We start from the raw sequence: 23,581 nt of genomic DNA on the forward strand, positions 1-23,581 counted from the left end.
CGAGATATCAATAAATCCACGAACACATATTAGGATAGCTATAGATTATGAAATAAATTTTGTAATCTAGGAAGAATGTGTCATTCATTGTTCTTTGTGACTAGTTATCAGAAGATAATATTTAATGCACGTTAAATACTGAAAAGAAGTAACAAATTAAAAATGCTAGATATCACGAAAAGGAAAGTAATCATTATCATGATAATCCATTACCGATTGAAACAGGATAAAGATTCTTTTACAAAAGTTTTAAGGTTCATGCCGTGCTATATACTACGAAACTTATGTCAAAACTCCTTTAGTCAAGCATGTAAAAAATTGAATACATCAATAAGAAACGATAAAAAACTATTGGTTCAATTTAACGTCGAGTTTAATTTATATTATTTTAATGTAAGGTAAACAGCGGACTGGCATTCAGTTGACCAAAATCAACTGAAACATTTCGGAAGGTATAAATTGCGGACGTCATGACAACTGGCAACATAATTACTTAATGTCAACGACAATTAAAACGATTTGTTGATGGCTTTGAAGCAAATAAGAGCAACTTGGATACGAACCCACGACCACTTGTCTACGCTACTTTGAATTTGAGTTTAAAATTTTGGGTGCGTCAGCACTTAGGCTACTTTGGAACCGTCACATTATACGGGATCCAGCCCCTTACCGTTACAAATAGCAACTCTAACGGGCACTCAGTACACACAAAGACAAAAAACAGGACAACACACATAAAATTATACTGGCCATAGTGCTAGTCGCCAGAGCCTCGTTCGTCTGCAAAATGCAGTCCAGGGTGTACTGCGTGGAGTTCTACGCTACTGTCTCAACTCTCAATAATGTAGTCGACCTTCGTGAGCGGAGTGGTTATCAGAGCGCTCTACGACACAAGGAGTCCCGGCTTCGAATCCCGACCTGCGCGTGGGTGTTCTTTGTGAGTGTAATTCCATCATCACTCATCTTCATTGTTGCGATTAACCAAAGGTGGCAGAAAAGAGACGCTAAATAACAAAATTCAATCATCAATCTCAATAATGTAGAGTCCATGCGGTGAGAGAAATGAAGGGATGAGGGAGGGGAAGGTCTAAGAGTGAGTGCAATTTATTACTTTGTTGCTCCCCTTCTCTTCAGGGGGGGATTTATAAAATTTGGACCCCTAGGTTATCCTTTGTTTTGGGCCCTGTCGACATCATGATCATCAACATTATACCATTATTATTATTAACAGTTTTGTTATCATGGTACTTCACTTCCACTAGTTGCATGCCACTTGTAAACTTTAAAATATAGACACATCTGATTAAAAATTATTCATTAAACTTCGTTTTTTGTTTATGATTTTTGTTTATGCTTCACCATGGTAACACACCTTCCCTCTACTCTCCTACAAAGCAGACATCTCTGTCGCGCAGAGAATACCTCGCCTAATTTTTATCCAATAAGTTGTTCAGCGCTGATAAGACAACAAAGACGAAAGCGCCTTGCTGGAAAAGGCTAAGCACATGTAAAGTAATGATTCGACCACTGTATAAGGGCTGCTATTATAATTATAAACTTTATTTTTTCACTTACGTCACAGTAGAGCAGTCAGCAAGATCTGATTGCGGAGGTGCAGATGTGTAATACCCCTAAATATCACGTGAGAAATGCATAGACCGTAGTTTGAGAAACATTTAGTTTAATTATCAAGTTTTTCTGATTCATTGGAAACAGATTCTCTGGGTGGTGACTGAAGGATTTGTGGGTGTCGGCTCCTTTCCTTCTGGCTTTGCCAATGTTAGTATAGCGGGGTAAGAGTGCGCACTTAGTTTTTGATTCCATATATTTAAGATACCAAAGCAGTCAGAATCTTGAAATGTATACCTAACAAACCTCAAACATTTTTCTTTCAGTTTTTTTGGGCCTCAGATTAATATTTTGAATATCTTTGTTACAATATCTATTTTCGTAACGAATGGCGAAAACGTAGTTTTATCCCACCGGTATAGGATAAAAGTTCGCATTCATGGACGTCCGTAGGTTTTTTATCCACGGAGGGACAAGCAAAGTATTTTTTTTCCAGGGGGGCAAAGGAGGCATATTTTCCCCCATAATAGTGATACCCCCTCAAAAAACACTGCTTCAGTCTGAAATTATCATGTTCCTTCAACACCCTTGTAATAATTAACAAATTACTTTGACTGAAATGAAATTATGTGTGAAATATATACTTTTTAAGTGGACCTTCATTTTCCAGGGAAGGGTGTCGGCCCCATTGTCCCGCCTTCCGGACGTCCATGTTCGCATATAGGAAGAAATTTAAAAAGATAGACTGCAAAATCGGTTTTAAAATTTTTATTGAAATTATTTGAAATAGTAACTAATTAAAAAATTAAGTAGAAATGTATATGGAACCTTTCATTCGCAAAAGGCAAACTAGTTATGATTTCAGACCTTTTGACCTTTTCTTATGAGAAATCTTCTTTTTTTGGAAGTGGGATATTTTAGCAGGAGAGACAGATTTTGATGCTCTACTTGACGAAGAAGTCCTTAGAGCAACAAAATATACAGGATTCGAATCTGAATCTGAACATTTTTGCACACATACAGATGTAGTTTACAAAGTTCTTTCCGCGAACTTCTGCCTCACCGTGATATGCAAAATTTTACTCCAATGCGCAATATGCCTCCACCTAGAATTGATCCCGAAACTCCTTCATTAGAAGACTGCAGCGTTATCACTAAATGCCATCGGAAAGCCCAGTACATAACACGAATCATTCAAAGCTTATCGCGCAACGCGGAAAGACAGGCTACTAAACTTAGCCTAAAATATTCGCAGCCTGCAACACTGACATTTCGATAATGAAAATATCGATAGCATGTGTCGATTTAAAGGAGAGAACAAAATCCTTGGCATTACAGCTGCAGTTGTGTTTGAGACCACAAGCAGGTGCTCTTTCTTATACACACACACGCAACTAAGCACTTTGTTTAAAGGAAGAAAGAAGACTTGAATGAGACCATAAAAAAGGACACGTACGAAATAAACAAAAGAGTCAGGAGTAACAAAGGCAAGAAGGAATGAACGAACGATACGAGAATATTAAAGGAATATTAAAGCGGAAGAGTTCCTTGGAACCTTGGAGCTTAGGAACTAGGAGTTCCTGCAAAAGTTTCATTTAACAAAGGCAAGAAATAAATTAACATAAAAAGATATACGAATTCAATAATGTCTTGTTCATTTGTGCTTTAAGTTAAGCACTAACCAGTTACCTTTTTGTTTGTACTGTATTTTCCTTTTACCCTCTTTTCTGACACTTTTATCGCCAAATGAATGAATGAATATGAAGATGAACAGTGATTGGATGAAACTGATGTAATGACAATCACAAAGGAACACGCATGCTCAACAGAGTAGCCTGAGGGATGTTCGGTGTTGAATTACACGTCACATTTATTTTATCGTCATGCACTGCAAGTGAACGGAGAAATCCCACACTATGTTTTTGTTGTCAACCTACTACACTCTGGTCTGTATTCTGCAGTCTAACGAGACTCTGGCGCAGTTGCGGGAGGCAATAGGGGCAATCGTCCCTTCCAAGTGTTCGGTTTTTGGATATATTTTTATGTCTAATATTTTTGAAGATGAAAATGTTGTGTCTATTATCACGAAGTTTGACAGGCTCGAGGATAATTTTTAAAGTTAAATTAAAGTCCACTTTAATTATGCTCATGTTAGGCTGATCGGAATTGGACCTACAGTTTAAAGTTGGATCCGAACTACTGTGCAACGTGCCTCAAAAGGGGGATCGAACCCGAGCCACTTTGAGAGAAAAGTTTTTTTTGTCTTTGTTAATTCACTTTACTCCTCATCTGATCATTCAATTTACCGTGGCAATGGGGGTATTATGATAACGACACAACAATCTATTACAGCCGTGAACCTCTATTTTAACAAGACAATACTCCAATCTCTAGAACGTAATCAGCGTAGTTCCTGTTTACAGTACTGTGTATTAATTACATAAAATAGTGCAAGTGTAGACATGGCCGTATTTACAGTAGGGATGGCCAAATCCGGATCCTGGCGGATCCGAAATCCGGATCCGGTTGGTTCCGGATCCTAAAATTTTTCGGATCCGGAATTTTAAGATCCGGATCCGTTTTGCCATCCCACATGCGCTTCTTTGGAAAGTAAGAATGTGCTTATAACATAGGCCTATTGTTACCTGCTAATATATATATATATATATATATATATATATATATATATATATATATATATATATATATATATACATACACACATATATATATATAGTGTGTGTGCGCGCGTGCGCGATTTGTAATTAATTAATACACTTACAAGGGAGGTCTTAAGTCTCCCCCTCCGATTTCCATGAAACTTGGCAGGTGTATAGAGGCCCCAACCCTCAAATGTCAAGATGAGGAGAAATTGAAGTGGGGATCTGACCCCGAAACTACGTAAATATGGCATAGGAAGAAACAGGGGGCATAGGGCCTCTCTATACACCTGCCAAGTTTCATGAAAATCGGATGAGGACACAGGGGTCAGATTCTTACTTCAATTTGTCCTCATCTTGACATTTGAGGGGATTTTGCCCCCTAAAACAGTTTTTAGCTGAAACAAAAAAAACATGTAATTCTTCCTTTGGGCCCCTCTATACACCTGCCACGTTTCATGGAAATCGGAGGGGAACACAGGGGTCAGATCCCCACTTCAATTTGTCCTCATCTTGACATTTGAGAGGAGGTTGCGCCCTAGAACAAATTTTTTGCCGAAACAAAGAAACACGTATTTCTTCATTTGGGCCCCACTATACATCTGCCAAGTTTCATGGAAATCGGAGGGGGACACATAAGTCACATGCACACTTAAATTTGTCCTCATATTGACATTTGGGGGGGGGGGTTGCCCCCTAAAACCGTTTTTTAGCTGAAACAAAAAAAACACGTGTATCTTCATTTGGGCCCGTTTATACACACACCTGCCAAGTTTTATGGAAATCGGAGGGACACAGGGGTCAGATCCTCACTTCAATTTGTCCTCATCTTGACATTTGAGGGGGTTTTGCCCCATAAAACCGTTTTTTAGCTGAAACAAAAAAAACACTATTTCTTCATTTGGGCCCGTTTATACACACACCTGCCAAGTATCATGGAAATCAGAGGGGGAAACAGGGGTCAGATCCTCACTTCAATTTGTCCTCATCTTGACATTTGAGGGGATTTTGTCCCCTAAAACCGTATTTTAGCTGAAACAAAAAAAAAAAAACACGTAATTCTTCCTTTGGGCCCCACTATACTGCCAAATTTCATGGAAATCGGAGGGGGACACTTAGATAACCTCCCTTGTTAGTCTTACACTTTGTAATTATTTAACACTGCATATATTATAATGTTTTATTTTAGTTTGTAAAACTGTAACTGTAGAACAATTGTATAATTTTTGTATAACATTTCTATCTTGTTATATATGTTAAAGGTTTCATCCTGGAATGGAATGGCTCACATTTATGTGTGTTTTCATTTCCAATACATTCGAATGAATACATATTCGTTTCAAAGGCATTTACACCTATGCCATTTGTGCACGAGTGTGTTAGCCGATGCGTAGCAAAGTATTTTAGGAACAACACTTGAAAAAAAATCTTCTAGGACTAACGAAAAATTTATTTGTAATCGAAGATCATAATACCTTTTAAGGTGTGGTAATATTATAATGGAATTGAGATACGAAACTCTCGGATCCGGATCCAGATCCGAAACTTTGGATCCGGAACTCTCGGATCCGGATCCAGATCCGAAACTTTCAGACCCGGATCCGGATCCGGAATTTTCGGATCCGGATCCGTTTGGCCATCCCTAATTTACAGGAGGGTTTCTAGGGTTTAAACCCCCCCGAAAATTCTCACATGTTGGATTAATGGAAGTCCCGAAACCAAAATCTGTAACTCATTTTCAAGAATGTATTCGAAGTTTCACAGAAATACAAGGAGACAATGTTGAAACGATCTATCTAGAATTTTCATACATTTGGAATTCTGAAACTTGAGCGAAACAGTATTTTATCTCGGAATTGCAGCCCACCCGCGCGACACCCTCCAATTTCACTTCTGATGTCCTCTTTCCAGTATTATTACTGGGTCAGACTGAAAATTCCCTTATGATTGTTTGTTCCAAAATCCCTTTCCAACTTTTAAATTCCCTATCCGATAAAGTTGAAAATCCCCCTTGATAGGAGTTCAAACCTCGGATCCCCGGTTTTGTAGCCCATTACGTTCGCGATTGAGGTTACAATACATGCACCGGGCTAAGTTTTTAAAAATAATAACTGGTTACATAGTTTTCAAAATTCCAAAAATTAATTTTTATGGTCAAACAACAAAAACTTTACGACTAAAATTTTCAGCTAACATTTAAAGCTTTGTCTTGAAGGTATTTAAAATTGAATATCAAAGTATATGATAATTGTGCATTTCAGTACACACTGTATGCTGTGTGAAACGTAAAAAAACAAATTTAAAATAAACTTGTGCTGGATATTCACTCATCTGCTGGACAGAGTAAGCCTCCTCAAGGATATAACAACAGCAATAATAATAATTATTATTACTTTAAAAAAAAATGGTTTATAATTATATTTTAATTGTTATTATATAATTGTTGATATTATTTCTATTATTCAAATTTCTTCGACGCCCATGAGAACAATTCTGAATGAAACCACCCCCCCCCTCGAAAATTTTTCCTGTCTTCGGCCATGAGTGTAGATAAGAATTGTGGTGAGGTACAAGACCGAAATCCGTCCCCTCCATCTGTAACTTCTGGACCCGTCACTGCTCTGGTGTCAGGATTCACAGCCAAGTAATCCTCTGTGGGACTCACAGGTAGTGGCGTGCCCAAGGGGTGGGTCATAATCCCCCTTTGGCCCAGAATTCATAAAAAGAGGCAGGTAAAGATGGCAAAATGAAGGCTGACTACTAAAAAGTATACATACTACCCCACCTTTAGAAATCCTGTGCACGCCACTACTCATAGGCGCCGACTTTAAGAAGTCATGGCACTTTCTGTCTCTCAAAATTCCTCAAGAAGTGTATACATTGTAATTAAAAAAAAATGGGAATCTTGCTCCCCTCTAACCCAATATTTATGTGAAGTTGCCGCCTCTGGTGGGACTTGTGTTGTGTTTTGTCCATGTGTGTTTCTGATTGTCAATTCATCTATTTCATCTTATCACCAATCATTCTCATCTTCGCGATTAGCCAAAATGGCAGAAAAGTTAAGTAAAATTGAAATTGGAATCTATTTTGTGCACAGTAATTCATACTACACCCTGTGTGTATTTGAAAATTTACGAATGAGGTAGGGGTATCTCAGTATATTAGTTCGAAAAATGGACGTATTTTATATATATATATATATATATATATATATATATATATATATATATAAAATATTTCCCAAGGGCTAATAAAATTGCAGAGGGGGGGAATACCCCTTCATTCCTCGTACAAATACCGCCCGACTACATTTAATCTGAAATGGAACTTGCACCACTTCAATGTGACTTCAACCTCAAACTCGGGTGTTTCTGGATTACAATACGTGGTTTTACAGTTCTAGGAAGCAGGAGTTGATAAGGAATTTTCGATCTTGAGGGGGTATAAAGACACGAGAGGTACAGAAGTATGCCTTTTGAGGGATGCCGCGAAAATATATCTTTAAATATAATATAACATGCCTAACATATATCAGGCTGCCTATATAATATAGTTTAGAATGTTAGGTCGCATTTGTGTACAGTCAACGGCAGAGATAATGGTAGGCAAATTGTCCACCGCTATTTTCATTACTTTTTTGTTCTACATCCTGTGTTGTTTTAAGGAAAGAAACTATGTGGGTTCGAACCAGGCATTGTTCTTTACTTATTGAAGTCATTATTTTAATTCGTTGTTATCATAACGTGTAATTCAGACCGAATGAAGATGGTGGTGGACAATTCTCCGACTGTTTCTTTCGCCGTTGGATGTACCTACCTGGCTTGCAATCATGGCAACTTTATCCTATAATATGCATTTCAATCGCGTCAGTGAAACTTACCTTACACTACAGCGCCTTGAAAAATAAACTATAATACACAGTCCAAGACCTGACGTCCAGAATCACATTGCGATGTTTCTTCTTGTGTTACGCACGCATGCTATTTATTTATTCATTTTCTTTTACTTTTATTTCCAAATTAATGCCATTTCGTGACTGCAAATCACTCCACAAATATAACTGTTTCCATTAATTCACGTACCGCCTTTCAAGACAAACAAATCTACATAATATATATATATATATATATATATATATATATATATATATATACCAAAAACTAACAAAGGCACATTACTTTCATAAGAAAATTAGCACCGATACTGATCGCACTGCCATCTATGTTCTCATCCGTCTCGGGAAAAAGTTTCTTGGGTCGTTTTCCACACTACGTTATTCAAGGCGCTGTAACTTACACTAATCTCATACAGAGGTTGTAAATCCAATTCTGTTATTTTAGGTCTTCTTAATAGTCATAGAATATATTCTAACATAGAGGGAGGATGCAGGAGGATGGTATCCCCAGTTGAGATAAATGTTCGGAAAGCATACCCTGTCACCATGTTAAACCCACCCCCACCCAGGTAAAAATTGAAGGAATTTGCACATTATAACACGCCAATGCAACCACACGGCAACAAGACAAGCAATAACGATGCAAATAGTCTTGTTATATGGGAAATAACACGTAATCGGAACTTATACTTTCTCTCAATTAAGTCAAGTCAACTTATTACACAACGCACTGGCAAGTCAATTAAAAGATCCAGTAAAGATGCCATAATGTATTCACATTCTTTCTTCGCAGCTTGTCTTTTCGGACAGTTTCCTGAAATTACTAATAGACCAGAAAGTTTATCCTGGAAGAGTCTGCAGGCTCGTGTTGCGAAACCTGTTTCATGTAAACATGGAGACTGACCGTGCTGTTGCATGAGAGGACAAGCAAATAATGTCAGTTGAGTTAATCAAGCCCTTGGAGGGCAAATTCTAATCCATTCGACATCTGAAATATCTGCTCACCCCATGCCCGTTCCCAAGGAGCCATGAAAAAATTTAATTTGAACTTATAAAAACCTACAAAATTGACGTTGATGGTTTTTCAAATTTTGCATGAATTTCGATTTTGTCCTTGCACAAATGAGTAGTTTGTTTCTGGACATAGGCAGGCTCTAGAAGTCTGCAATATTGGGCTATTTTAGTTCTATAACCATTGATGCAAGGCTATCAGACGTTCCGATTTAGTCGGGATAGCTAGTCCATTCCTTTTAATCCATGTCCGGACTTTTTCGTTTTGGCTCTGACACTACTTGCTATAAGGGAAGAAAGACTATTGCGCCACTACAGACATTGTACTAGTTGTGTATGACTTTCTGTAGAATACTGTGTACATTTTTAAAATTGTCTGAACTTTTTATTAGTCAAAAACAGGTGTTTGACGACATTCGACAAATAGGAACCCCTTGATTATTGAATGGTGTTTCGTTTTCTTCCTTTACAGTGTGTCTAATGTTTCACATAATTAGAATAGAGGGGAATTTTCAATACTCTTCTCATTATGGAAGAAAAGTTCCTCAATGACTGCAATACAAAACCAACCATATAATGGGCATTTAGCTCTCCACCCGCACCGCAAGGTCTGTTATACCCATTCGCCATCACTGAGCACAGGGACGTAGCTAGGTTGATCAGCTGGGGGGGGGGGGGGGGGGCAAAACCAAAATGTAAGATTTTTTTCTATCAAACCATTAACAATTAACAAGCTATTAATATAATGTACAATTTTTCTACCTCTTGGGTTAAATGCGATGATGAGATTGAATGATGACACGATGAAATGGCGATGGGACAGACATGATGCAACCATAACTGTCCAAGGTCCGAACCTGGGACCTCTGGTTTCGTAGCGGTTTATGATCACGCCAGGGGTGAGGTTCGAATCCCGGCCTGGACATGGGTATTTGTAAGTGTCCCTTCATCAATTTAACCATTAAACACGGTGAAGCACAAGGACCCTTGCTCATCGATACGGAGACAGGTCAGGTAATAAATATTTTTGGGATCCAATGAACAGATGGTCACATGTTGAGGCATCTCCCTCCCAAACCGCTCTGCCCGCTAATTGTTTCAGTTGAGCAGCAATAGTGACCGTGTTACGCAATTTTATTTTAGATGAAATGTCCAGTGATATTGGTAGTGAAGATTAAGATTAGCTTGCCATTAGTTTCGAATATTTGTGTAATGTCGTGTGAATAAACTTTCAACAAAAAAATAAAATATACAGAATGAAAGTCTTGAAATCCCCTTACTTCTTCTCTGCATTTGCATAAATTCGACACTGCTTCCCAAGATGCCTAAAACTAGAAGTAAATTATCAATTACGAAGCTTAGGAGTAGAAAATGATCGCCGGATTCCGCTCCCCCACCCACTTAAATATAAGCAGCCTCCTATTTGAGAGTCCTGTTATAATCCCACCTATCGCATTGTAGAAAGTAAAATTTTTCACTTAAAAATACGTAGCACAATATACAGTAGTTATTGCATGTGGCGCGAGCGAATCGAGTAATAATATTGGTTGAATGATATAGTTTATTTTACTTCGTTTTTCTGTCACCTTTGCTAATCGCGAAGATAAGGACGATTGATGATACGAAATTGATGGAGCGACACTCACAAAAAACATTCATGCCCAGATTCGAACCCGGAATCCCTGGCGTTGTGGTGCTCTACGCTAACCACTCCGCCACGAACGTTGAAACGAGACATAAAAATGTAACAAATAAAATAATTACTGTAAATAATTCTATTTCGATGGAATAACAATGGGTCTACAAATACATACAGTGTTGCTAATACGAGTAGTATTGGAATTATATTTATTATTAATATTTTTACTCTTAATTTAAATATTTCATGTGGTGTAAGGCTTGATGTGTAAATAAAAAAAACTAGTATTCCACCTGAGAATACCACAAATTGATTTAAAAGTTACACATTCTTCTGTGACACATATGGGTCTAATGGAGCCATTATGGTGGTGATTACGAGAGTAATGTATATTTCCGTGGAGGAGTGGTTAGCACGCGCTACGATGCCACAAGTCCAAGTATTCTTTGTGAGTGCCCCTCCATCAATTACATGTCTTCATCACTCAACCTCTTCCTCGCCATTAGCCAAAGTAGCAGGAAAGTGACGTCGAATAACTAAAAATAGAGATACAGTTAAAATGATTAATTAGGAATATTGTTGGGATATATCGGTCTCTATGAATCTTTCTATATATCCGTAAAAAAAGGAGCAACGTGCTTCCAACATTTACAAGATGGTATTTAATGCAATTTGCCGGCCCCCGTGGTGGAGTGGTTAACATATCGCGCTACGACGTCAGGGGTCCCGGATTTGAAGCCCGGCCTGGCCATTGATGTTCGTGAGTGTCCATTCATCAATTTCATGCTATCATCACTCATCCCTATCTTCGCAAATTAGCCAAAAGTAGAACAAAAGCAAAGTAAAATATAGCGAATCAATCAATCATTCAATCAAAATTTCATGCAATTTATTGCATATCGCAGGTTTATTTATATTTTTCAGTCCCTATTTATGTCACAGTAGCACGTGAAAAGGACAGGAAAGGGTTACTTCGAGGGAGGGGGAGTAACCTTGAGTGGACCAATCACAGAACTGCCACTTGGAAAAAGGGACCCAAGATCAAACCTTGTTTGTTCTTGGTAACCTCTCGCCAGGAGCGGGGCTTCACTATGCTGTTCTCCATTTAACTCCATGGGTTTGAATTGCCTGAAACTTCTCCTCGCGAGTTTCTAGCAATGTGAGACTTGTTCTGTGCTTCACTGTATTTTTACCATTAGGCTTCGCCTCGCTTCGCCTTGTTCAGGATTGCACCTATTTTGGAAACGACTCGAAACTAAAAATTTGGCAACGCAGAGTAACACGAGAATTTCCCCTCACCACGGCAACTGGACAAATCCGATTGGTACAGCCATTGGTGTGACCCTCCTTGGCTTTCGACGGAAAAGATAAAAATATAATTTCCAAGTCCATTCTTTGGCCGGAACCACTGTAGCAGTCAAAGGGAAAGCCAGGTATTACATGGCGGTTCGTGAAACTCAAATTGAAGAACAGTGTTTCAAACTGAAAGCAAAATTTATTAAAATCCTATTTTACTTTGTCCTCAAAGTAAAATTTTCAGCAAATGTAGAACAGTTTGCCGGGCCACATGAACGTTTCGGGGGGCCGGTGCCCCCGCAGCCCCCCCTAACGACGTCCCTGACTGAGCAGAATGTTTTCTTTCTCCAACATCAGGGTTTTTCTGCAACTGATGTCCATTCTGCCATTCAATGGCTTAGGGTTAATTAATATTATGTAAATAGGAGAATCCACTTCACAGCAGAATGGTTCCTAGTTTTTGGGGTAAAAATTGCCTGAAGTACTTTTAACATATATTGTTAAAACACTCAAGAAGTTAAATACATTATTATTTACAAAATTCTGTCAATCGAAATTTGTTTTACTGCAACTTTTCTTCTTTTCTACTTGTAATTGTCTTGAACATAAATACACAGTGGTGTGACCGTACAAGATACAACTTTCACAGTGTGCAGAGGACATCAAGGACAAACATTTCAATCCTACGAGCCGTAGAAAATTGCATTTTCTACCCCACATGTATGCAACTCCATTTAATAGCTTCTTGGTTGCCACTGGCATTTATTTTTACTGTCGAATAAGATTCTAATAGCGAAAATACACAATAGAAACAATATTACGCCACGCAGACACACTGCCAGGGTGAAGTCACTTAGCCGTTCCCTTCAGATAATTTACCGTATTTACAGGGTTCGCACTGACTCCAAAATCCTGGACAACTGGAGGAGTCAGGAAAACAAGGCTAGGCTGAGGTCATTGGAAACAAATGATTTTTTAAAAAAAGCTTTGTAAACCTGGAAAAGTCTGGGGAATTATATGATTTTTGCTTGGCAGAATTTGTAACCGGAAAAACGTTTTGTTCTATCTTCCCAACAATCTTCCATTTTGGGTATATTGCTTATAAAAAGGTTCTTTCATTTTATTTTTAATTTATTTTCAAAAATGTTCAACAAACGTGATTCATTTGATTAACTAACAAAGTTGAACTGTAACTCTTATTTTTTAGCATGTTTAATCATTACACAGTTATGTAAAATACCTGGAAAAGTAACGAACTTTGCAAGATATGTGTGAACCCTCATCTATCAACCCTACACACATATGTTGCTTTTCGTAGGCTATTTGATTTGATTGATTGATTGACTTGGTATTTAAAGTTCACTTTATGCACAGGAAGGCTGATCGGGACTGGACCTACAGTTTAAAGTGGGTTCCGAACCACTATGTACCTCCACCAGGTATTGAACCCGGGACCCCTTGATTACAAGGCGACGACGCTACCACTGCGCCATCGGGGAGGCATATAGTAGGCTATTTGAATTGTTTGCAATATGCACACATGTAGTCTACCCGTATCATACACTCTTTTTTTGCTCTCTGACAGAAACAAATGTCAGTGTCAACTGCAAATATTTGTCACGTGGTTGCATACATATAGGTTAGAAAATGCTCATCTTCAACATTTCCAAACAAAATGAGCAAATTTCTCTATCCACCCTCTCCTAGAGGAATTGTGGAGAAGTGCGACGACGTTTTGCAACGAAATTTCCTGGTGTTCTCGTTCCACATAGGACCACTACTTTAAACCTCGTAAAAAAGTTTAGAGTAACAGGGTCAGTTCTGAATAAAAGTGGAAAGAAAAACCAAGTATACAAAGAAAATCCGCACACCATCCGTGAGTTAAAAGAGAGAATTGTACGAGAAATCGGGAGAATTACAGTAGAATTAACTTGCACGTGTAAATGCCAATTTCCTTCGGAGATGCCAGGAATGTGTTGCAGCAGAGAGACATCATTTTCAACACGTTCTGTAGTCAAGGTTAGTACACAATATGGAAACTGTAATTTTAATAGCCGACTCTAGCGACTGTCGCGGACCCCGTTCACTGGGAAAGTTAAGCGTTGACGCCGGGCCGCTTCCCGCCGAGTCTCGAAGCGAATGTGTGGGAATGCTCTGTATATATATACGTATATATATATGCAAACGGCTGGTAGTGGTAACGCGTAACAAATAGTAATTACATTATTAATTAATACATTAGCTACTGGTTATTAAGTGTAATTAAATTAATTGAGTAACTTACCTAGCCAGGCCCACAATTCTCCCTTTGTTAGTCTAATGCAGGAACAGTTTACCTATGAAAGGACACTGACATTTTCTTGCATCACATTTACATATCAATTCAACGAACTATTTAGCAGTCACGAATATGAAACCTATCTTTTCAACCGGCACTGGAAAAACTGCATCGATCTTATCTCTTCGTTATCAAGGCCTATCGCTTAAATTTATCTTACATTAAATTTAACAACAGCTTTGTAATGTTCAAGAAATTACATCTCGGTTGACTGATTGATTACTAATGAGATAGGCAGGGCCGGATTAAGGTGGGTGCTATTGATGCTGCAGCATTAGGCCCATTTCTGAAATAGGCCCAGCTGAAAACAACAAAAATAAATCTTAGAATGAAATTTCGAGGCCCAATTTCGGACGCCTAGACACAGCGTTACTTATTGCACAGTTACTATTATTCTTTGCGCCGTGACGTGACTAAAACGTCGTTGTGTTTATTGTTCACCGAAGATTTCAAGCATCAGGCCCAATTTCGTCTTAATCCGGCCCTGGATAACTATTTTCTTTTCTATATGTGGGTCGTTACCTTTGAATCATTGAGGCGGGCATGGTGAATAGCATCAATATCATACACATGCATAACCAAATATAATTTCCCTAGATTAGTGGACGGGGAGAGTTGTGCCGGCAAAATATCGATACACACTCAGTTAGGCGCCTTTTTATTCATGCAGCCTGTTCCAGGAGTGCGGAGCAGGGCCGCGCTTAACGGTAGAAGCGAGTGGGCGGAGCAAAGCAATGTGCGCCGCTGCAAACGGCTGGTAGCTGCAGTCACGTTTTTCCTTCCATGCACTCAACTTCCCTCCTCACGTGTTCATTGGTCGATCGCTCTCGACTCACTACTTGCGCAGAGAACTTGTTTTCGTTCCCTTGCTCCACAGACTCCTGGGACAGAGTTCACAATTGGTTACGGATGGGCCGAGCTAAGCTCAACTTGGAGGGAGGGAGGCGTGTCGTTGAGGCAAAGCGAGCAAAAAGAGAAAGTTGGAACGGCGTAAAACATTGCGGAGCCCTGTGAAAATATTGGTGCCCTATTCAATTAATATCGTCGTCAGCTTGGAAATAGATTTACACTCTGTCCCGGTGGAGCAAAGCCTCGCATAACGGTAGAGAGCGGGAGGAGGCGAGTGGGAGGTGGAAACAGTGCGCGCTGCTGCAAACGGCTGGTAGCTGCAGCCGCGTTTTCCCCTCTAGGCACTCACTTCGACTCCCACGTGTACATTGGTCGAGCCCTCTCGAGTCACTAGCTGCGAAGAGACTTGTTTTTGATGGGTTGGACGGTTGCTCCAGAAATTGAAGGGATACAGTACTCACATTTTCTTGCTCGCTTCACAATACAACGTTTCTGTAAGCCACGTCAAGCTTTATAAATACTTTTTACTTACAACGAGTTTTTATACGAGGGATGATCGGAAGAAAATAATACAAAGCCTGTAAATTTGCTTCATGCACTACTTCTCAACATATTCTCTTGCAGGCCTTTATCCCAGCGCTTTACGAGTTTATGATGCCCGTCTCGTAGAGTTCGGGGTTCTGGTGCACAACATCATCCGAGTGAAACCGACATCATTGCTGCGCCTACGAACAGCGATTCTGGAAGAGTCGTTCTGCTTCATGACAATACGACTCCACACACGGCTAACAATACACGTGACGTCCTGGATTGGGCTCCGACAACAGGACCCCGAGTTCTATGAGATAGACATCACGAACCTCATGAAGCGCTGGGATAAAGGCCTGAACGGGGAAGGAGAATATGTTGAGAAGCAATGCAGGCCCGTAGCCAGGATTTCTTACTAGGGGGGGCAAAGTCAATCCTAGAGGGGGCAAATTTTTAATATATTGTGTTGCATTGGCAGATATAGCAGGGTACAGAGGGGCGCTTGCCCCCTCCTCCAAAAGTGATAAATAACAGCATAGACTAGTTAGGTTAGGTTAGGTTAGGTTCTAACTATTCTATGGTAACAGGAAAGGGATGATATCTTGAAAATCCAACGAACAAAAAAAGTTCAAGCAACATCAAATAACAATATTTCGATAATGACCTTTCGGACTAACAAATAATACAAAGATGAAGTTTAACATATATAGGCTAATTGGGATTTTATCTACTTTATATTTACATGTCAATAATGTTAATAGACGATTAATATGTAACTTTGGGCTTCTCTGCAGAACTGATTAAGGAAGTCCCTTATAAATTGTGCTTCATAATGTACTCTAATTTCCAGTATGCAATATTTTTACACACAAAGGAATCTAACGAGAATCCAACACCACCATTATGTTGTGTTATGCAAGAAAAATCGAATTAATTAAATATTAATGGTTACATGTTATCTACACTTTGATGAATTGTGTAAAAATTTGTATAATTTTTTGTAGGCCTACTTGCTAAAACATGGCTCCTATTTGCTTCAGAGGGGAGAGACTTGCATCACTACAGACAACGTTTGCCTACTTGTTACGTTAACCATTTTGCAAAATATTGTGTCATTGAAATACATGTGTTTGACACCCGACAAACAAATAAGAATCCTTTCATTGATCAATGACTTCTTGGATTACAGTGTCATCATTCATATTTCATATCAAGTTTTATAGAGGGAAATGTTGTATCCTCTTTACGTTATAAAAAAAAATACCTTCCTTAATGACTATGGTACGAAACCAAATGATCTAAGGGGCCTCCTTCACCTTCCCCCATTTCCGAAAAAGCGAGGTCTCTGGGCCACTTATCGCCACCACTTTTTGAGCAGAAGCGTACAAACCCCAAATATCAGGTTTTTTTATGCTGATACTGATTTCTGCCAGTCACAGAATGGCTTGATATATATGAACAAAATTAGGAGAATCCACTCCATAGCAGAAGAGTTGACATAATTATTTGTCAAAAAATTAGGTTGTGCATACTTTAACAGACAACGTCTGTTACAGACACAATGTAATACTATAAATATAAGAAAATAAATAGAAAATAATTTGAGAGATTTTCAGTCGTATTTATTTCACTGCAGCTTTTTTCTACTTGTCATTTTCTTGAACCTATATTCATAGCGTGCCGCCTGATAACATCGAAAATTTTCACAGTGTGTACAGGACATCAAGGAAGGCAACTTTTATCAATGACTATTTACTCCTCTAATTCTTCTTTCGATGTTACAAGCAATCGAAATATGGCATCTTATGACCTTAATGTATGTAATCCCATTGTAAGCTTCGCAGTTGCAAATGTAATTTATTTTTACTGCCGTTTAAAATTCTTGAGAGCAATATATATAACATGCTATGGAAACGATATCATGCAGTCAGGGTTGAAACTTAACTTTCCCTTTATAAAATGGATATCATGACACACACCTATGTTGCTTATCATATTTAATGCGTTTGCATAGAGAAATGATTCATGAGATTTGAAATTCACATTTATATTTCATAAGATGCTTAGTGTAACCCGTCTCACACTACAAATTTTATCGCTTTCTAACCGAAATAATAAATGTGAAACACTATCACATTTTCATCGTGTTTGATAATAATTTGAGCCAGTAAGCTGTCCTACATCTTCCACTAGCCGACCTCCATGGTGGGATGGTTACATAACACACTACGAAGCCAGGGGTTCCAGGTTAGAGCCTGGGCATGAATGTTCTTTGTGAGCAGAGGCGAAACCACAAATCTTTATATGGAGAGGGGTCAAGTACCAGGACAAACATGCCAATTATAATAATAGTAATATAGTGGTGGTAGTGGTAGTAACAATAGTAGCATTAAAAGGACGTTATTATCGTCGTAAATCATGCAAAAGGGGGTACAAGTCGATGCTAAAGCATTTGTGTTTGAACAAATAATTTGAAATATTAACTAATAATGGAAAACAAGCACACAAACTGTATTTTTGAAAGACAGAATATGCATGACGAACATTATTCTTTTTGCACATATGACACGTATAACTTTCATGTACAACATATTTTTTTACACATATGCAACATGGAGCGACATAAAATAAGAAACTACTTATGCAACATGTTAACTCTAAATTGTGTACGTATTCAAAATTTCTTTAATATATATATATATATTATTTAAATACATTACATGATCAATTCATCCGCCAAATTGTCTCTCAAATGTGCGACAACAATCTGAAGTATATATCTGGCCTTACTTCTCTCTCAGGTAATTTAGAATGTATTACAGAAAATAATCATATTGGGATCGAAGCAAGCAGGAAAATCTTTAGATCCAAATATTTGCAAAGCATGGCCGTATTTAGAGGAGGGGTTTCTAGGGTTCAACCCCCCCCCCGAAACTTCTGACATGTTGGATTAATGGAAGTTCAGAAACCAAAATCTGTAACTAATTTTCAATTTTTTTTCGAAGCATCACAAAAATACAAGGAGACAATGTTGAAACGATCGAGCTAGAATTTTCATGCAATTGGAATTCTGAAACTTGAATGAAACGGAATTTATTCTCGGAAACGCAGCCCACCTGCAACCTCTCCATTTTCACTTCTGCTGTCCTCTTTCCAGTGTTGTTCCTGCGGTACTATACCGTCACAGTGTATATAGACTGAAAATTCCCTTATGATTGTCCCAAAATTCCTTATCCGTAAAAGTCGAAAATCCTCCTTGATAGGAGTTCAAACCTAGAATCTCCAGTTTCGTAGCGCGTTACGTTAGCGATTGAGGTTACAATCCATGCACCAGGCAAAGTTTAAAAAAATGTAACTGGTTCCACACTTTTCAAAATTCCAAATATTGAGTTTTAAGTTCAAACAACAAAAACTTTATGACTAAAATTTCCATCTAACTTTTACAGCTTTTTCTTGAAAGTATCTAAAATTTAATTACAAAGTATAATAATTGTGCATTTCAGTACACACTATATGAAACGTAAAGGAAGAAAACAAAAGAGAGACCTTGTGCTGGATATTCACTCATCTGCTGGATTGAGTAAACCCCCTCAAGGATATAACAATGTTAATAATAATAATAATAATAATTAGCATTATTATGGGATAACATAGTTTTATTATTATTACATTTTAATTATTATTGTATATTTATTGTTATTATTTCTATTATTCAAATTTCTGGCGACGCCCATGGGAACAATTATGAATGAACCCCCCCGAAAATGTTTCCTGCCTACGGCCATGTTGCAAAGTGAAAACAATATTGATTTAATTGGGCGCAAATAATTTCACTGGGCGCCATGGGAATCTCTTTAACTTTTTTTTTCTCATTTAGATCGTTTTGGCCCAGGGTTGACTGCCGCTCACCCCTAGCTGCGGCTCTGCACTACGGACTATAAGAATAGTAGATATCATGCTTGCGAGCGAAGCGAGCAAGAAAATTTTACGAAATGTACTTTTATTTGTATAAAATTTGAAATCGGGGGGGGGGGGGCAATTGCCACTCTGTGTCCCCTGTAAATGCCCTTAGCTGTCTGGAAGAAAAATGCAAGAAACACTTGAAAACTTATTCCATCTTGAGTATCCATTTGTCCTGTTATTCTTAGATTCTGCTAGTCATGTTTCTTTACTTCAATGTTTGCCCCCTAGATTGAACTTCCCTCCAAGATTGGGGACGACGACAATACCCCTGCCCCCTTGTGGTTGCAGCACTGTTTTTGAGTGTCTCTTCATCAATTTCACGTCATCACTCATCTCCACGATTAGCTGGATGTGGCAGAAAAGCAATGCTAAGTAACAAAAATCAAATATCCACTCCCTCTCTCTCGCTATTACCAAAAGATAGACTTGGGAAAAAAAAAATATGAAATTATGCAGTTCAAACTTCATAGCAACACATTCGAGAAAAAAAAACAACATCCAAATACATTAGACACTTTTAATACAAGACTACTCAAAGTGTCACAACTGTTCTAGATACTGAAAATTGCGAAATCATTTTCCGAAATCTGAATCTGGAAGGGAATCCCCCCAATCCTGATACGACATTATACGGAATCCGACACACCTTCGTGTTGCTAGAGTAATACAGGATATAATTGTAGAGATTAGTGAGAATTCCAGGTAGGAATGTGTTCTGTATTTTTCACAGGGGGGGCAAAGCATGCTCTCAGGGGGGGCAGTTGCCCCCCCTCTAGCTACGGGCCTGAAGCAATGTATGAAGTATCCATTCACGTGAGTCAGTTTGTATTTGTCTAATAAATACCTACTGGAATTTACAGGCTTTGTATCATTTCTTCCGATCATCCCTCGTATATGATTTGTTAAAAGTGGTGTGCAAAGGGGGGTTGGTTGGGGTCATAACCCCTCCTTTGGCACAGTATTCATAAATTAAAAAAATACCGTAAAGGGCAGGAAAAGATGACAAAATGAGTACTGGCTACTAAAAAAAATGCGAAAACCCCTCCTTTCGAAAATCCTGGTTACGCCACTGTTTGTTAATGATGTACTTTACCAAGTAATGACTCAAATTGGAAACTTTCAGAATAGGAACATGTGTTCGGTGTTTTCTTGTGATATTTAGTAAAACCAATTAATATATAATTAATACAATGTTGTTTTACTGAGGTATATTATTAGCTTCTTTTGTGGTACCAATATAATCTATAGAAATGTATCGTAAATTATCCAATAGATGACAGAAGTAAGTAATGTCAAATACACATTTCGAACTTCTTATCCCGACCGGAGCTATAGTGCTTTCTGAATACAGATAAGAGAAAACAATTTTGCAGTACTGCGTGAACTTGAGACAAAATTGTAATAATTGTACTACGAATTTATATTAAAATGAGCGATTTTTTATTATTGCAACATTGATGGGGAAAATTACCACGCTTGGCAGTCCCTGACGACCTCTGCGACGGAGTTATCATAGCCCGTTACGATGCCCGGCCACACGGGTTCGAATCACTACCTAAGCATGGGTGTTGTTTATGAATGTTATTTCATCATATCATCACCCATCCTCATCTTAGTGATTAGCCTAAAGTGGCAGAAAAGCGAATAAACCAAATCAAAATTAAATGGCTTCACTCCAATGTAATATTGTTAGGTTATTTCTTTCCGTTCTTCAAGTGCAACGTTTCTACCAAAGAATCATGTTTAAACAAAGACAAATGAAGCAGCATGTGCTTGTTTTATTTGTACTGAAAGAAACAGACCGCAAAAGAAGAAAGAAGCAACAAAAAAGAGCTCTCACCTTTCTTTGGGCTTCACACGGCAGACAACTTTGAAGAAGAAGAAAAAGTGGCGCGAACAAAACTTCCCATGGTAACGGCTTAAATTACATGGAGTTAATTGCGCTCACCCGTGATTCCCTGCACGCTCATGATCCGACTTTCTCTTCTACAAACTTCTTACTCTCAAGGCCGGTGCTGGGCCCGTGACGGCAGGAGTTACATTGATTGACCATTCTTCAATCCGGCGGAGAACAAACAAGTCTCTCAAGGAAGTGTATTGGTTCAATGCAAATCAGGCTTTTTTGAGCGCGTTACGTGGGAAGGATTCGTCATCTAATAGGAGTCGTATGTTAAACGCCCCTGCCTGCATGTCTGTGGACAGACCCGCCAAGGAACGACAATAATTGAAGAGGAACTAATCGGACTGGGTCTGTTTAAGGAGGGTTGGAACGTGGAACGAGTAATATCAAAATTACATTTATTTAGCATGAATTAACGTCCAATTATACGCGTACATCAGTGACGGCGGCAGGGAAAAGTTACTGGGGGGGGGGGGGGCGAGAAAATATTCTAGAGGGGCAGTCCCGTTAAAACGACCGAAAACACTACATATATGTATAATATATATTACTTTATTATTATTATTATATTCATGTATGTTGTTTTGTGTTTGTCCTTGATTCAGAGTGGACGTTTACTGCTTAAATTTAGTTGTTTTTTTCATATAAAAATACTTATTGGTTGTGGACAAAATCCATGCACCAGTTAACAATTTATCAATTGGTGTTATATACATGTATGCACATAATATTTACTCACAATTATTCCTTTCATAATAAATAGCTACCAAATTTCATTACACTTTTACAGAATTATATTCGACTTATTAAGATATTTTGTAAGAATATAGATTACCGAGGATGAAGGTGAAGTCAGTAAACAAGGCAGTGTCAGTGGCGCTTGATGTCCACTCCTGTACAATTCCTGTAAAAATGGTTCTCTGTAAGTTTCATAAAGTTTGCATTGAAATATAATGTGGTTCGGAGTTGCAGTATATTCATTGCACAAACAAACTGGTGAAGTCACTAAATTCTTCTTGTAAAGGTGAGCTGCGGCGATAGTGTGATTTAACCTGCAGCGCATTATAGTTGTGAGGAAAATTTAGTTCTTGATTACGAGTTTATCTCCATATGATTCGTTTTAATAAAGACATTCCTTTTTTTTATTCGTGGGAACTGCCGTGAGTTGCCTAGTGGCCTATTTCAGTGTTGGAAGACAAGTAGAAAATGGTCTAAAATAGTTTCCCCATTTATAATTTTATAATTCATCGTCTTTCTTGAGAAGAAACTACTGATATAAATATTCAAGTTATAAGATAATAATATAAACGACGAAAAAAATGTTTGGAAGAGTTTCATTTTTTTGCAAAATAAAGACGACGTCGGAAGAAATTAATTTTCTTAAGTATTATAAATAACGAGTCACTTTAATGAAGTGCAATTCTCCTGTGGGAGAATTCTACTCTATGTGCTTTGGAGAACACATTGCCCAACTTCGGTACGTCTAAGACTTGGAATTCCTTCTTCTCAATAGTCAATAGCAAGGATTTCGAAATAAGGCAGTTGGTATCCATCATCCTGTTTCGAGTAAGGCTTTTCGAATGTTTCAAACACGAAAAGGTTCGTTCACACTCTACGTTGGAATCAGTAGCGAAGCGTAGTCTTACGAAGGAGGCAAGCAATGTTTCAGTCAGTAGCGAAGCGTAGTCTTACGAAGGAGGCAAGCAATGTTTCAGTACAACAAAACATGTAGTACAATGGCACGCCAAGAGGGGGATTAAAGGTTTATAGCCTCATTGGCCCGGTCGCTGGATTTGTCAAAATATCATAATAAAGTGATGGTTCTAAAAATAAACCATATGATCCTCAAACGTCACATTTACTTTCGAAAAAAAAAATCGCATTCGGAGTCAAACATTAAAATAAAAAGTTAAACACAAACTTTAAAAATTTC

At 38.3% G+C, this 23,581-nt stretch overlaps 1 protein-coding gene across 2 annotated transcripts in view; it reads right to left on the reverse strand.

Annotated features, from left to right (window-relative positions):
- Window positions 1-21,713, reverse strand: part of LOC145978514 (EH domain-binding protein 1-like) — an 83,969-nt gene extending 62,256 nt beyond the window's left edge. Inside the window, exon 1 of one of the 2 annotated variants that reach the window (XM_083111148.1) lies at window positions 21,589-21,713. The gene's annotated coding sequence lies outside the window, so the exon portion shown is untranslated. Of the gene's footprint in view, window positions 1-14,354; window positions 14,377-21,588 lie in introns of those variants that run through there. The other variant, XM_083111151.1, reaches the window with a different exon arrangement.
- Window positions 21,714-23,581: the final 1,868 nt, after the last annotated feature.

Source organism: Lepisma saccharinum, chromosome 25 (assembly GCF_977018435.1).
Source record: "Lepisma saccharinum chromosome 25, izLepSacc3.1, whole genome shotgun sequence".
NCBI classification, from domain to species: domain Eukaryota; kingdom Metazoa; phylum Arthropoda; class Insecta; order Zygentoma; family Lepismatidae; genus Lepisma; species Lepisma saccharinum.